Below are 16,421 nucleotides of genomic sequence, written 5' to 3' on the forward strand. Positions count from 1 at the left end.
AGATACCATATTTCACGGAAACCGTAAATAAAAATCTTTTCCTCTAACTGAAGTTTACTGAATTCGAGTATATGTCCTTTTTTCCACATATACGAGATAATCTACATGAAATTATCTTATTTGAACATTAGGCTACTTTAAAAACTACTTAATATAGCATGTTCGTTCGAAAATTATCTCATTTGAACAATACTTGATATAACATATTCATTCCTAACTTACTTAACACAACATGTTCGTTCCGGAGTTACCTTAATTGAACAATACATAATAGGCGTATAGCATGTTGTTCCAAAATTATCTTCCAAAATTATCTTATTTAAACAATTACCTACTTCATTTAACACGTTCGTTCCGAAATTATTTCACTTAATATATATATTTATTCTGAAATTGTCTCAATTGAATAGTATTCAGAACAGTATGGGAACATGTTTGTTCCCAGTTTTCTTACTTGAACAGTGCCGGATTTACGTATAAGCTAAACAAGCTACTCACTCACTCCCACTGGCTTGGGAGCCCAAAAATTTTTAAAGAAAAAAACTGATTGTAATGCAATTTCGAAATAACAAGAAAATGCCAATAAGATAAAACGCACAAACAACAATCGTGTTTTATATTTTTATGTGCTAGGCTTTTATGAAGCAAGTAATAGGTAGAGACACGATTTTTTGGTGACACGCGAAAACGCGAAATGTATCAGTATTGTATGAAAATGTTGTGTACTTAAAATATATATTTTTTTCCACTATTTGTTAGGCCATATAACGCTCGTGATTAAACTCGAAATTCTGTCGAATTAGCGAAATTTGCAACAACTCTCGATATTGCACGAAATTTACGCAAAAGTGACAATTTTTCGATGCTTTTACGATTTACTCATTACCGTTATTTCTGACTTGATAAAGTGCTTCGAAAATTCCAACATCCTTTGGCCCATAAAGTTATTCCAAAAGTAAATGAACTGATGTCATTACTGATGTCAAAAGTAAATGAGTAAATATAAACTTGTGGCACAACTTATATTTAAGAAAGAAAGAAACAAACAAACAAAGAAACAAACAAAAAAAGTGAGTTGAGTGAAGAGAGAACGGAGAGTGCCGAAAAGAAGTTCAAGGAAGTTGGGGTGGTATGCAGCAACACAAACTGGCTGACATGCCTAAAAAGGGATCCAGCTGGTGAGATCTTTAAGACATTGACATCATTATTTAATCTTCCCTAGCTCAAGTTTGCAAAACCTGATGGTAAGTTTTCTAGCGTAGTGATGAAAATTCCCATTTTTGAGAAAATAAACCACCATGAATTTTTTAAATTTTCAGTTGTAAAATGAGCTGCAAACAGTATCTACTATATCATAAATTACTATATCTACTATATTAGAAATTAGATGAGTTTTACGATATTGTGAAAGGAATGTATCAGTTTCGAATGTTGATGTGGAGAGGGCTCTCTCTTCTTACAATCGCATACTTACCGGCAATAACACATTTAACACCAGAAAACATTGACACAATGATTATGTGTTATTTGTGTAAGTAAACTATGAGCACAAAAGTTACCTTTTTATTAATGTTCTTTCTCTGTGTTTTTTAAAATGATACTTTTATTCAATGAGGATGCTTAGTGTTATTTAAAAAAAAACAAAAAAAACTCAAATATTGTTTAATATAGTTATGCATGAGCTCATGTCATGATGATTGATGAGTGGAAATTAAGGTGAAATAAAAGGCAACTAATTGCTAAGGAAAATAGTATTCTTACATTGAACTTTTATTCATCGATTTTATCCCGCTTTACGCACATTTTTATAACAAAATTACGAATTCTTATTTATCACAAAATCGTATCTCTAGAAATAGGGTTCTATTTCTCAGCCCCACTTGTAATGTGGCCCCTGTTATTCAGTCCCGCTTATAACGGAGCCCCTGTTTCCCAACCCTGCTTGTAATGGGCCCTTGTTTCCATTTAGATATCCATCAGGTCCATAAATTAGCATATGGCATATATTAAAACCTAGAAAATGGCGATATTTTGTCGCTGAAAAAGAAAGCTTCACGTATAATGGATCCCTTTCAATAGCTTAGGGCTCCATCAAACCTAAATCCGGCTCTGTACTTGAACAATAGTTACATACAGTTCCGAAGTCGACCTACTTGAACAATAGTAAATACATGTCAATTCGGAAATAATCTCCTTGACCATCCTAATTATCGTATAACTTGTTCATAAAGAAATTAATTTACTAGAACAATACTTAATATAAGGTGTTGTTCCAAAATTATTTCACAAATTGAGAGATAAATCTTAATAGTTTTCAAGAAGTATTTTAAAGTAAAACATGGCATGATATGATTTTTTTTAATGAAGGAATTTCCAAAATTTGTGTTACACCCACAGAACATTACTTTGTGGCGGGCCTCAGAGAGAGCAGAGTCATTCATAGAAAACCCGGCCCTTCCAGGCCTTAATGTCTGACACTGATTTAAGTTCTGTATCATATATCTTAGCAATACAACCTACATGCCTTAAAATATTTTATGAGTAGGGATTATTTTCTTCTTCTTCTTCTTTTCAGAAAATCGGCTTTCTTTTGCAAATACTTTTCTGGGAAGCAAGTGGGAAGGACAAGGCCGAGCTGATTAACTAAACATAAACAGACGAAAATGTGACAGGTTGGTATTGTGTGTCACGGTGATTCCTAGATCCCTAGCCTACTGGAGAGATAGATGGTTATAATGATGATTTTTCGGATTTTCTCGGGTTGAATCGGCTTTCGTCGGGTTGCACCTGGCTCGCGATTTTGGACAACCAGCAGAAAGCGAGCGTAAAGCAAGAGGGCCACAGTCGGCTGTCGGCCGAGGTTTGTAGCGGATGTAGTGTAAGTGAGGTGTGTTTGAAGACGGATAATGTAGGACTGCCTCGGGCTCGCTCCATCACCACGTGATTTCGCGAAAACAGTGAAGATTATTTTTATTATTTTTTTTGGAGGAAAAAAAGCGAACCAACACATTGGATCGACTGACAGGCGGTACTGCTTTTAAGGAAAACGCAAAAAAATATTAACAGGTAGGTGAACTTGTTTTTTTGATTATATAGAACAGGGCGTTACTAACTTTTATTTAAGGATGAAAAAAATTCCAAGTGAAACATCTCCGAATCCAGTTTCTTGTGAGTGATTCCAGCAGATTATTTTAATGGGTTAACATTACTACCGTACATACATATAGATGTTCAAATTACTTAACATATATTTTTTTTTATTTACAAAAAATGTAGTTATTTTTCCGAAGCTGAAACAAGCTAATACTATTTTCCCGAAAAATAGCACTAATCCATATTGAGATAGATATATTCATGAAATATATTGCAAGGATACTTCCAAACTTTTTTTTTCTTTTTGTGTGTGTTTATTATATCATTTGCAAGGAGCGAATAAAATTCACATTATATTTCACAAGAAATATTCATCCATGTAATTATCGGAATGTTTATGTTGTGTTACTACTTCAATTTAAAAAAAAAAATCTACATACTTGCTTAACTTATTATTTTTGTCTGTGTATTAGGTTGACATTTAATTCCTAATAATACTGGCATGTTCATGTAGAAACGGAATATTTTGTACACACTATATATTCGTTATATATTCATTGAATTTTACTGTAGCAGTTGTGTGTGTGTGTGTTTTAATTATCATATCATAGTTATATATTTCAATTTGCTTATATTTATCTAGCTACCATATCCTTTATTATTGAAATTGTGGAGTCTCTAGTTCGATTCCTGGCCAAGTAAATTTGAGGTGGACAACATCATGTCCGTGGGTTTTCTAGGGTTACTTTCGTATCCTTCCACATCCTCATTCCACCAATTCTTCCATCGTCATTCATTTGGCCTAATCATCCGTCTCCCGTAGCCTAAAAGAACATAATCGTGGGACGTTAAACTGAAAGATTTCATTCCATTATTGGAAGAGTTATGTCTCGTCTCGAAAATTAGATCTGTTTTCATTGCAAGAATTCTGTCTCGACTTGAAAAAAATATATGTTTCTATTGGAAGAGAGATGTCTCGTCTCGAAAGTAATATTTTTTTCCATTCGAAGAGTTATGTCTCATTTCAAAAATTAGATCTGTTTCCATTGAAATAATTCTTTCTCGATTCGAAAAACAGATCTATTTCTATTGGAAGATTTTTCTCGTCTCGAAAAACATCTGTTTCTATTCGAAAGGTTCTGTATGGTCTCGGAAAATATATCTGTTTTTATTGAAAGAATTCTGTCTTGCCTCAGAAAATATATCTGTTTATATTGGAAGAATTGTCTCGTCTCGGAAAATATACCGGTTTCTATTTTAAGAGTTCTGTCTTGTCTCGAAAACAGATCTGTTTCTATTGTAAGTTATGTCTCGTTTCGAAAATTAGATCTATTTCTATTGGGAGAGTTCTGTCTCGTCTCGAAATATATATATGTGTTTCTATTGGTAGGGTTACGTCTCATCTCGAAAATTAGATCTGTTTCAATTGAAAGAGTTCTGTCGCAACTCGAAAATTAGATAGGCTTCTATTGGAAGAGTTAGGTCTCGTCTCGAAAATTAGATCTGTTTTTATTGGAAGAGCTATGTCTCGTCTCAACAAATAATCTGTTTCTATTAGAAAAGTTTTGTCTCGTTTCGAAAATTAGATCTATTTCTCTGGAAAAATATATCTATTTCTATTGGGAGTGTTGTCTCGAAAAATAGATCTGTTTCTGTTGGGAAAGTTCTGTCTCGTCTCGAAAAATAGATATGTTTTATTGGAAGAATTCTGTCTCGTTTGGAATTTCGTCACGAAAACTCTATCCCGTCTCGATTTATCTCGTATGTTACCTAATTTCCTCACAACACTGGACCAACACCAAAAATTATGTGGCTCGGCCAGATATTGAACCCAGAACTGTACGCACATATGGCATATGCCCTAACCATTCAACCACAATTAAGTATAGATATCAATATTAGAGCATTGGTTGTCTCGACATCTTAGAATAAGGTCATAGAGATCTGTTAACATTAGTATTTTGCTGTTTTGTTCTTCAAAGTTTTGAAGTGATCTTTAGCGTAAAGCAATATTACTTTCATAAACCTGATTTGAAGTTTAACGGAAAAAAAATCTTAGTTATGACAATATTGCAATGGTCTTGCCAACTACTGAAAAATTTTAAGCTGAGACCGAGATCAATACAGTCGTTTATAAATCGAGACGAAACCTATATTCAAGATACCGAAGACTTATTCAAGTCGAGATGAGAGCGAGACACACAGTTGTAATTCGATTCGATACTGAGAAGAGGCAGTTCAGGCTCGGTCTTGTCTCGAATATTGATAAAGAATTGCTGAAAATTGTATTTACACAAAATGCTTACGTTGTTCAGTTTCATGTACAATCGTGTAACTATTGATCTGAAATGGTTGTCGTCATAGGCGTATACACGAGAGAAGGGGCTGAATGGCACTACTGATCACTTAGAACCTAGGTACCGCATATCAATAATATTTTAAACAACATAATTTTTAGTTGCGATTTAAAATATTTTATTCTCTTCCTAGTCATTTAAATGACTCAAAGAATTCCCTTGTGGCTAAGCGGTTACTGTACGCGCCATTGGCGTAGAGACTGAGGTTTGATTCCCGGCAGAAGCTCATGTGGTTCGGATCCCATGTTAAGCTGTAGGCTCATGCAGGGGCGCCGATTTCTCTGTAAATTTGGGGGGCGGACCCATTCAGATCTAGAAGGCATATATGAGTGTTTTACGACAAATTGCATTTAAATTATGCCAAATATTGTATATTCTTAAATACAATAAGGGGGCCCACATGAGCTTTGGTGGACCCGGGCCCTCTTGCCCCCCCCAGGATCGTCGCTCTTGGGTTCATGTCTTACATAGGCTCGCTTTTGAAAGGGACGCTAAACTCAAAATCAAATCAAATGACTCAAAAGCTATGTTGCCAAAATGCTCCGAAACTTAATTTTGTAAAGCAAATTTATAAGGTTTCAACTCGGCAGCATAAGTTTTCTACACAGCTTAGAAATTCTCCTGGGGAACACGTGTTTAAAAGTTCTTGTTGTTTTTCTGCAACTGCTCTTGTAAATAATGTGACCTTGGCAAGAGTTCATTCATAAAACGTAGCTTGATCTTAAAAAGTTAACTGGCAATATGTTTGAGATGAAAAAAATTCAGAGAATATGATTTTTTTTTTTTGATGAGTGGATTGGAAACATGATTTGAGGCTCCTAGTATCAAAAGCCGCCAAATCTTTTTTTTTTTTTTTTTTGCCGAAATTGAGTTATCGCTTGTTATATGTTTGATCTCATGGAGTGCCATGGAAACATAATTTTGTTGAAAAGCTTAATAATTCATACTAAAAAACTAGTTCAAATATGGGACTTTGTACGCGTGTATATGGAGCTTCACGCACGTTTTGCGAGATTACTCGAAACTAAGTGAAATGGATGTGGCGGATTTTGATACTAAGCTCCTCATTTAAGAAATAATAATAATTAAAATAAGATTTTAAAAGCTTACCGTTTGAAGACTATACAAGAAAATATAGTGAGATATGTGCTAAAAATTACTGGCAAACACAGGAGAAGAATTACAGAATCAGGAAACTGCAAAACGTGAAATATATTATTCTGAAAATCCCACATTTCACATAGAAAATCAATCCTTGATTGTATGTGAAAGATATTGTAAAAATAAAAGCAATGAATCAGTCATTTGGAAGAAGAAATGATGGGGAGAAAATCAATCCTTGATTGTATGTGAAAATATTATTGTAAAACAAAAAGGCATTGAAATGGAAATGGGTCGGCCACTTGAAAGAAGAAATGATGGGATAAAAATCAATATTTGATTGTATGTGAAAAATATTATTGTGAAAATAAAGGCAATGAAGTGGAAATGAATCGGTCACTTGAAAGAAGAAGTAATGGGGAGAAAATCAATCATTGATTGTATGTGAAAGATATTATTGTAAAAATAAACGCACTGAAATAGAAATGAATCGGCCATTTCCAAGAAGAAATGATGGGAAGAAAATCAATACCGCCACAATTGTTATGTGAAATGTATTATTGTGAAACTAACAGCAGAGAAGAAATGATGGGGTAAAAATCAATATTTGATTGTATATGAAAAATATTATTGTGAAAATAAAGGCAATGAAGTGGAAATGAATCGGTCATTTGGAAGAAGAAATGATGAGGAGAAAATCAATCCTTGATTGTATGTGAAAGATATTATTCTAAAAATAAAGGCAGTGAAATAGAAATGGATCGGCCATTTCCAAGAAGAAATGATGGGAAGAAAATTAATCCTTGATTGTTATGTGAAATGTATTATTATGGAACTAACAGCAGAGAAGAAATGATGGGGTAAAAATCAATATTTGATTGTATGTGAAAGATATTATTGTAAAAATAAAGGCAATGAAATGAAAATGAATCGGTGATTTGGAAGGAGAAATGATGGGGGAGAAAATCAATATTTGATAGTATGTGAAAAATATTATTGTAAAACAAAAAGGCATTGAAATAGAAATGGATCGGCCATTTGCATGAAGAAATGATGGGAAGAAAATCAATCCTTGATTGTATGTGAAAAAAAAGGCAATGAAATGAAAATGGATCGGTCATTTGCAACTAACTTGGATTAACTTCACTCAGATGGCTAGTCGGAGCTTGAAAGTTATGTTAAAATTAAAGCAAACAAAAGAAAATTCATCTGCAATTGCAATCGATGGGATGATTTGTTTCCTGGTTAAATCCTGCCCACATGCTTGTGCTTTTGGTTACCAATTAAAGGCAATCTATTAATAGTAAACTAAAGAATTCCAGATCGTTTTGAGAGCAATGTCCGTAAGGCATGAATGAGGAAATTAAAAACAGCATGGCGTGAATTGTATACCGGAATCTTATTTTTGAACTGTGCTATAACTAATTACTGTGACAGGCCTCCTACGCAGCAAGATACCTGTTATTACTTCTGTTCCACATTGCCATCCAAAGACAAATGGTGTGGCTACTAGCAGCGAACTATAAGTAACAAGATTCATTATGCAATCTGTGAACTTGTATTGAACTAGATCTGCTATTAATATCTTTCAAAGGTAAAGACATTTACTATCACGTAGCAATAAGACAGAAAAATTCAGGCGCAAATATATTGTATATGGAAAGAGGTATGTTATGTTTTCTTCCGTGTAGGCGTGCCACGAGAAAGAATTTATAAATAGTACGGACAACACATCAATCTGAGCTTTATAAGGTATTCATAAATGTAGCATGCTCTTTATCGTCCCATTACATACACACTTAGAAACAAAGCACAAGTTGTATAAAAATAATTTTAAGAGTACTGTTTTACCTGCAAATATTTGAATAAAATTATACCTGTCACTTGGCGTTAATGTTAGGACTATGTGTCTCACTGTTAAGAGTCACTGATTGGAGTATAAGCTATACTGCTAGGATAGGTGAGTCACTATTAGGAGTGGAGTGGCGCTGTTTGGAATAGGTGAACGATGTATGAGAGTCAGTGTTAAGAGTAGGCATGTCTCAGTTAGGAGTATGACTGTCACTGTTAGGAGTAGGTATGTCACTGTTATTACTATGATTCTCACTGTTAGGAGTACGTATGTTACTGTTAGGAGTATGACTGTCATTGTTAGGAGTAGGTATGTCACTGTTATTAGTGTGACTGTCATTGTTAGGAGTAGATATGTCACTGTTATTAGTATGACTTACTGTTAGGAGTAGGTATGTCACTGTTATTACTGACTCTCACTGTTAGGAGTACGTATGTTACTGTTAGGAGTATGACTGTCACTGTTAGGAGTAGGTATGTCACTGTTATTAGTGTGACTGTCACTGTTAGGAGTAGATATGTCACTTATTAGTATGACTCACTGTTAGGAGTAAGTATGTCACTGTTATTACTATGACTCTCACTGTTAGGAGTACGTATGTTACTGTTAGGAGTATGACTGTCACTGATAGGAGTAGGTATGTCACTGTTATTAGTATGACTCACTGCTAGGGGTAGATACGTCACTGTTATTACTATGATTCTCACTGTTAGGAGTACGTATGTTAGGAATATGACTGTCACTGTTAGGAGTAGGTATGTCACTGTTAGGAGTTTTCTCGTCTCGTCTCGAGTACAATGCTAGTTCAGGCAGAATAAAAACTATGAATTATTATTCGCGGCGAACGACACAATTTTAGTGCTATAGAATATTGTTTATCTCTTTTTATTTCGAATGGTACGCATGAGACTTTGCCCTTAAGCATGAGCATGAGCATGAGATTTTACCCTTGAGCCTAGAGTTACCATGTTTCTAGATTAAAAACCGGGACATCTTATGAAAGAACTACCATATTTCTAGAGTAAATTCCAGGACATCCTATGAGAGAGCTACCACATTTCTAGACTAAAAATCGGGACATTCTATGAAAGAGCTACAATATTTCTAGACTAAAAACCGGGACATCCCATAAAAGAATTATCATATTTCTACACTAGAAACCGAAACATCCTATGAAAGAGCTAACGTATTTCTAGACTAAAAACTGGAACATCCTATAAAAAAGCTACCATATTTCTAGACTAAAAACCGGAACACCCTATAAAAAAGTTACCATATTTCTAGATTAAAAACCGTTACATCCTATGAAAGAGTTACTATATTTCTAGACTAAAAACTGGAACATCCTATAAAAGAACTACCATATTTCTGAACTAAAAACCAACATCCTATAAAAGAACTACCATATTTCTAGACTAAAAATCGGAACATCCTATGAAAGAACTACTACATTTCTAGACTAAAAACCGGGACATCCTATGAAAATTTACAATATATTTATATCAACGAAATAACAGATCAACGTTCACAGAGTGTGAACGACAGAGAATAAATTATTACTATTATTTGAGGATCGATGGGAAATAAAACCTGGATTAAAAAAAAGAAAAAAACAGATATATCTCACGAATTATGTTATGTTTTTAAAAATTGAAATTTTTAGTTTAATGTTTGTGCCCTGCGTATAATGGAAACACTAATGTTAATATGATGAAACGAAAAAAGTGGAGAAAAGCAGGTAAACCCCGATAAAAGCCACGCACATTGTGTTTGTTCCTCCGTAACTTCGTGCAAGGTCGGAGTCGAACCAGGAACTCCACGCACATTGTGTTTGTTCCTCCATAACTTTGTGCAAGGTCGGAGTCGAACCAGGAACTCCACGCACATTGTGTTTGTTGCTCCATAACTTTGTGCAAGGTCGGAGTCGACCAGGAACTCCACGCACATTGTGTTTGTTCCTCCATAACTTTGTGCAAGGTCGGAGTCGAACCACGAACTCCACGCACAAGAGGGCTAGCTTATGATTTGGAGGGGAACCAGGTCATTTGGAGTTACCGGATAATTCTTGGGGTGAGGAGATATATGATGCAAATCCGGGATTGTCCCGGCTAAACCGGAATGGTTGTGAACCCTATTACATGTTTTGTCTTTTGAGACATTATAGTTTAGCAAAAGTTTATATTTAAGGTGATCTTGTACCCCTAGCAACCTTGAAAGTTAGTCCATTTAAAAAGCATTGCAAAGTTTTTCACTATTTTCTTCTTTATTATTAAAGTTACAAACGTCAAAATTTGAACAAACCTAGATGAGACACATATCTATGTCTTGTGTGTTTTAGATTTTGAAAAAAACACAGTAAGAAAGCTTCCATGTTTGATTTTAAAAACTTGGCAACGCAGATGTAACCCTCCCACTCAAATTTTGAGTTGGTGTCTCCTTTTGTTGAAATGTCTATTGACTCCTGTGTGAACCTCCCTGTCCGCGTTTAGCGGTCGTCTTTCTGCCTGTCCTTCGAGTCGTGGTTGCTTGAAATGTGAATATCGACGGATAATCACTTTATGAGTGACAGCAGGAGGGATAGCAGTACAAATGTGTGCCGTGAAAAGACAACGGAAAGCGAGATATTCCTGCCGACCGAGGAAAAATATCGCACGACTTTCGGCTTCAGAAACATAAGAAAAGAGAAGAAAGAAGTGCTATTGTGTTTCATATTTCTGTGGTTATTTCTTCCGTTTTTATGTAGCTTTATTTCAATGCAGTATTTGAAGGTTGAATGAAAGATGATAAATCGAACGGTTGATAGACAGGTAAACAGATAGAAGTAATAATATATATATATATATATATATATATATATATATATATATATATATATATATATATATATAGAGAGAGAGAGAGAGAGAGAGAGACATAGATATAAATATAGATAAATAAGCATATAAATGCAGAAAAAATATTTTCTAAAAATGATAAATAGCTAGAAACGATATATAGGACCTAACACATCAAACTGAAGCTCTTGAAAAGTATGTACATTAGTAAAGAAATACTTTCAAACAGAGGCGTACTTTAAGATGTGTTGGTACAGGTTGTAATCCCTCCTTTCATATCTATTGAAATTAGAAGATTTTAGCTTTCATCTTGGATCAACAACAATCTTCCTCTGTGCAGAAGGGGCTTACATATACGTACGACGACACATCACAATGTTTAGAAAATGTAAATGAGTAGAGAATATACACACCCAGGCAGAGGTCCCTATTTTCCCCTGAAGGTTACCATTCTTCCCATTTACTGTCCTCCCCCCAAATTTACCACTCTTTATTATGACAATTACTTATTTAAAAATGTTATTCATGCTAAGTTCTCCTTCATACTTAGTGTTCATCAGTCGGTGGCTATCGAGCTCAATGCCCCCCCCCCCCCCGAAATAAATTTGTTATATTCACAACTTCATTAAAATTTGTCGGCACCTAAAAGGAAAAATATAAGTGCTTATTCTCGTATTGTGCATACCCCTTCCCGAAACAAATTCCTAAATACGCCACTCGTGTTCATAAAAGTATCATTGTGGTATAATTAAAATTCGATTGTTCCACTTTCAATGACAAATTATGTCCCTCCTCTTAAAAAAAAAAAAAAAAAAAAAAAAGGTGCAACCTGTGCCCCAAAACTTGACTGTGGGCACCCCTGTAATCCAGAGAAGGCTAGGAAATGAAGTTTCTTTGTTTACAATCTTTCCCAACCCCATAAACACCCCCTAACACCAACCAAACTCTCTTTACACACATCCCTGGGCGTAACAAAATATATTGCTTCCTTTGCGTTTCTGTAAAAATATGTATCACTATTCTAAATGCTCTCTCTCTTGGGTTTTGAATACCTCACAAAATAAAATTCCCAGCGTACTTACTGATTAAACGGGAGACTCAGGTGAGATGCTCGATTGCAATACGTACATTTCCAAGGTTTCCCACAGGGAAGTATTGCGTCGCACACTACACCACACATCTTTTAGGTGAGGACTGTTAATTTTATGCAAAGATTGAAGACTATAAAGAAATGCATTCCAGTGAAATTAACAATAAACAGAGAGACAGACCACCGAAACTGATTGGAATCTAAAGATGTGGGGGTGGGGGTGGGAAATGTTTATATGGAGACGGACAGTGTCAGAGGAAGAAGTCTACATCTGTTCTACGAAACACAATACTAAGCGAATATTATTATTATTATTATTATTATTATTATTATTATTATTAGTCTATTATTATTATTATTATTATTATTATTATTATTATTATTATTATTATTATTATTATTATTATTATTATTATTATTATTATTATTATTAGAGGCTCTATATTTAAACCCGACTAACGAATATTTCTGGCTACGCGTATGCCTTCAAACATAAGTGGAAAACATTCTTGTGTATCTTATTTTATCCTGTAGGGATGGCATAGAGACTTGTAGGCGGATCCTGAGGGAAGGGTCGTTCGCCATCTCCAATGGCACAAGCACCAGTGATGCAAAAGTTCAAGTCTGTACATAATAAAACTAAAGTAACCCTAACTAGCAGTGTTACAACTCACCGCTACCCCATCCCTCAGGAATCCATCCTGGATCCGTCCCTGTGTCGTCTGGAGTCGAAAATATGTCATGTAAAAAGAAAAGGTATGAAAAATGTCATCTTACAGCCTTTTGCGTCGATTTCCTTATAAATTGTGAGAGGCCCGTCCTAGTGTGCTAATTGACGAGGGGATGCCAGGGTTTTCTCCTCTGAGAAATTTTTATCCCCCTGTAAGAGAAAATTTTCATTTCAAACAGGAATAACTTTTCCCCACTCTTACGTGTGTGATGGCTGGGTGCGCATATGAGTGAAATTCATCCGCCCTGGGAAAAATATTCAATTTCCCCCGTCGAGTTATCCAATTTTTATATAACGTAGTGAATAATTTTTTTACGAAATAAAGTAGTGGTGTTTATTTTGTGAAATAAAGTACCGGTACTGAGGAATCTACTTACATAGTTGTGCAACTACGGCGGGGGTTAGGGGGCCTGCTCCCTTCCTAAATTTTTTAGCCTCTCAAACCACAATGCATCCTATGACATTGATACGGAGACCCAGAATTGTTACGATTGCCCCCTAGCATATTTATGCTCCCCAAACTTCAGTGGCTGGTTGCGAGCCTGGTCAACAAGGTTTTCACAGATATTACATAATTTAAACAAATTTGTATAATGCAAAATAAATTTACTACTAAATCATGCTCAGGTATGCGCACGAGACGAGTCGAGACACGGCTTTTCCAATAGAGAAATATACATTTTTCGAGTCGAGACATCACTTTTACAGCAAATTTTCGAGACGAGACAACCACAAATCTTGTCTCGTGCGCATCCCTAACCATGCTCAATTTTAAAATAAGCCAACATCATTTACTTACAAAGAACATAAAATGTTGCGTGAGCCGTTACCCAGCTTTATCAAACTTGGTTCTCTTCTGTTCGAACTCACAATGAAACTTTGCACAAGATATTTCATACGAATTTGAAGGGTGTATCTATGCACATGATACCCAGGTAGAATCTCACAGCCTTCAGGTGCCTTGCGAACTTCATTTATTAGAAAAAAATCTAAAATTAGGAAATGCTAGTGTGAACATTACATGGATCTATATTTTTTCCTTCTCCGCTTCCAGGAAAAGGGAGATATAGACATTACACATGAGTATATGGTAATTTATACAATATTGTATTGTCACCGGACATGTGCATGCAAAATTAAAAAAAAAAAAAGTTCTAGGGGATAGTATAGAAGTGGCCATGTGGACAGGCAACAAAGAACGAAAATGATTTTTAAAAAAGCAGGCCCTACGAATTTTGCCCACATGCCATTTCAGTTGATCATATTTCCCTCAAAAATTATTCATGTAAATATCTTTCAATTATTTCTGGAGAGAGGGTTTTGACCTCGCTTTCAAAGGGTAATTTTGTCCTAGATTGATTCCAACAATATTTTTTCTATAATCTTTCCCAAAGATCACAAACTGACATCTATACTATGTTATTTTGCGGAAATGGTAAGCTGACAAGTGACAACTACCCTTCCAGGAATTCGCAGAATGAAAAGAAAGAATAAAGAGAGAGGGAGAGAGATGAGAAAAGAAGGTTTCGGTTGTACCGCTGTTTATGAGTCACCTGATTGGAACAACTTGAGCGAGGCAGAGAACTGAACTTGCCGCTCGACTCGGGCGGAAAGGAAAAACTATACCGTCGCAGGGAGTTCAGGTCTAACTGTTGCCATGTTTTCAAAGTTGAAGATAAAAGTTTCCTTACTGTGTTTTTTTCAAAATCTAAAACACACAAGGCATAGATATGTGTCTCCTCTAGGTTTGTTCAAATTTTGACGTTTGTAACTTTAATAATAAAGAAGAAAATAGTGAAAAACTTTGCAATGCTTTTTAAATGGACTAACTTTCAAGGTTGCTAGGGGTACCAGATCACCTTAAGGGTTGATCTTAACTTCACGAAGTATGTTGTTTATTTTTGTTTTACTAGTATCATGATGAAAAATTTGATAAAGGTTAGTATTACTCATGAGACGAAAAGAGACAAGAAGAGAAATAATATTGTTGAGACATTATATCTTAGTCTCGTCTCGACTCTCAAAAAGCTTTCCTCGTCTCGAAAATTTCTCTCGTCTCGTTTTGCCAACTTATGTACAAAATTTATGTCCTGATTTGTTTCTTCCTAATTTCATCTAGATGTTATCAGAATCGTTGCGCGTAATGGAAGGTCCACGAAGGATACAATATAACAACACTTAAATTAGGGATGGGCAAAACCGTCTTCTTTTATAAAAACCGGAAACCGGTTTTTAGAAAAACCGAAACCCGAAAAACCGACATTTCGGTTTCTCCAAAACCGGTTTTGGGTTTTTCAAAACCGATTCGGTTTTCACCGAAACTGGTTTCGTTGAAAACTTTTGGAAAACCCATAAAACTATTTCTGTGGAAACGGATTCGGTTTCCGGAGAACAACGAAACACTATTCTGGTCAGAAATAGAACACATTTTAAAAAACAGTGAAAACCGAACCGGTTTTGAAGAAAACCGAAACCGGTTTCGGTGAAAACCAAACCGGTTTTTGGAGAAAACCGAAAAACCTGTTTTTGTGCCCACCACAAATTTAAATCATATTTATTTCTTGGAATATATTATGTATCTTTAAACGTTGAGGAATGCTCTTCATTCGGAAAAGCACTTTTTCAATGTATAGGTTTTATAATTTGAATCTTTCAGTGGCGTATTTACGATTTTGTTTCGGGGAGGGTTTTGCTAACTTTCGGGGGGGGGGGCTTTGGCTGAAAATGTGAAAATTCTGCGAGATATTTCATATACTTTCCTATAGTAAGTAAGATTTAGGGGGGCATAAGCCCGGAAGCCCCCCTAAATACGCCACTGGAATCTTGTAACAGTAAAACAGTGATTGAGAGATTAAATATGTGTGAACTAATTTTCACAAAAGACGCGTTCCAAAATTAAAAGTATACTTCTTATCTCATTTTTGAGACGAGATGAGAAATTTCTCGTTTCGCGGACAACACTAATGAAGGTATATTTAGTACCAGTATCCACTTTTAGTTTCTATTACTTAAAAAGAAATGTTAATTTTTCGAAAACTACACATAAGAATTTCGGTTTACCCATATTTTTTATTAAGATTAATGAGATTTCTTATTGATACACATCTCGTCTTTGGATATTTTGTTTCCTTTTTACGCTTATTTAATTTGATTTTTAGTTTAACGTATCTTTCATCAGCGAGGCTATATGAGACATGAACCTACTGATTAACATGGAATCCGAACTTCCGCCGGGAATCAGTCACATGTAGGCGTTTGAGATAAAAAATAAATTTAAAAAATTAGTAGTGAAATCTTGTGTTCGAGAGCAGGACTACCTCCTTAAAAATTGTTCCTAAACATGTTCGAAGCAGTGATACCAACC

The 16,421-nt window shown here is 35.1% G+C and overlaps 1 protein-coding gene across 1 annotated transcript in view; it reads left to right on the forward strand.

The window, feature by feature from the left end:
* Positions 1–2,824: 2,824 nt before the first annotated feature.
* The window catches only part of Notum (palmitoleoyl-protein carboxylesterase notum), a 141,830-nt gene continuing 128,233 nt past the window's right edge, over positions 2,825–16,421 (forward strand). The window contains exon 1 of the mRNA XM_081729511.1: positions 2,825–3,066. The gene's annotated coding sequence lies outside the window, so the exon portion shown is untranslated. The remainder of the gene's footprint in view (positions 3,067–16,421) is intronic.

Source organism: Thermobia domestica, chromosome 1 (assembly GCF_964235325.1).
Source record: "Thermobia domestica chromosome 1, izTheDome1.hap1.1, whole genome shotgun sequence".
NCBI classification, from domain to species: Eukaryota; Metazoa; Arthropoda; class Insecta; order Zygentoma; family Lepismatidae; genus Thermobia; species Thermobia domestica.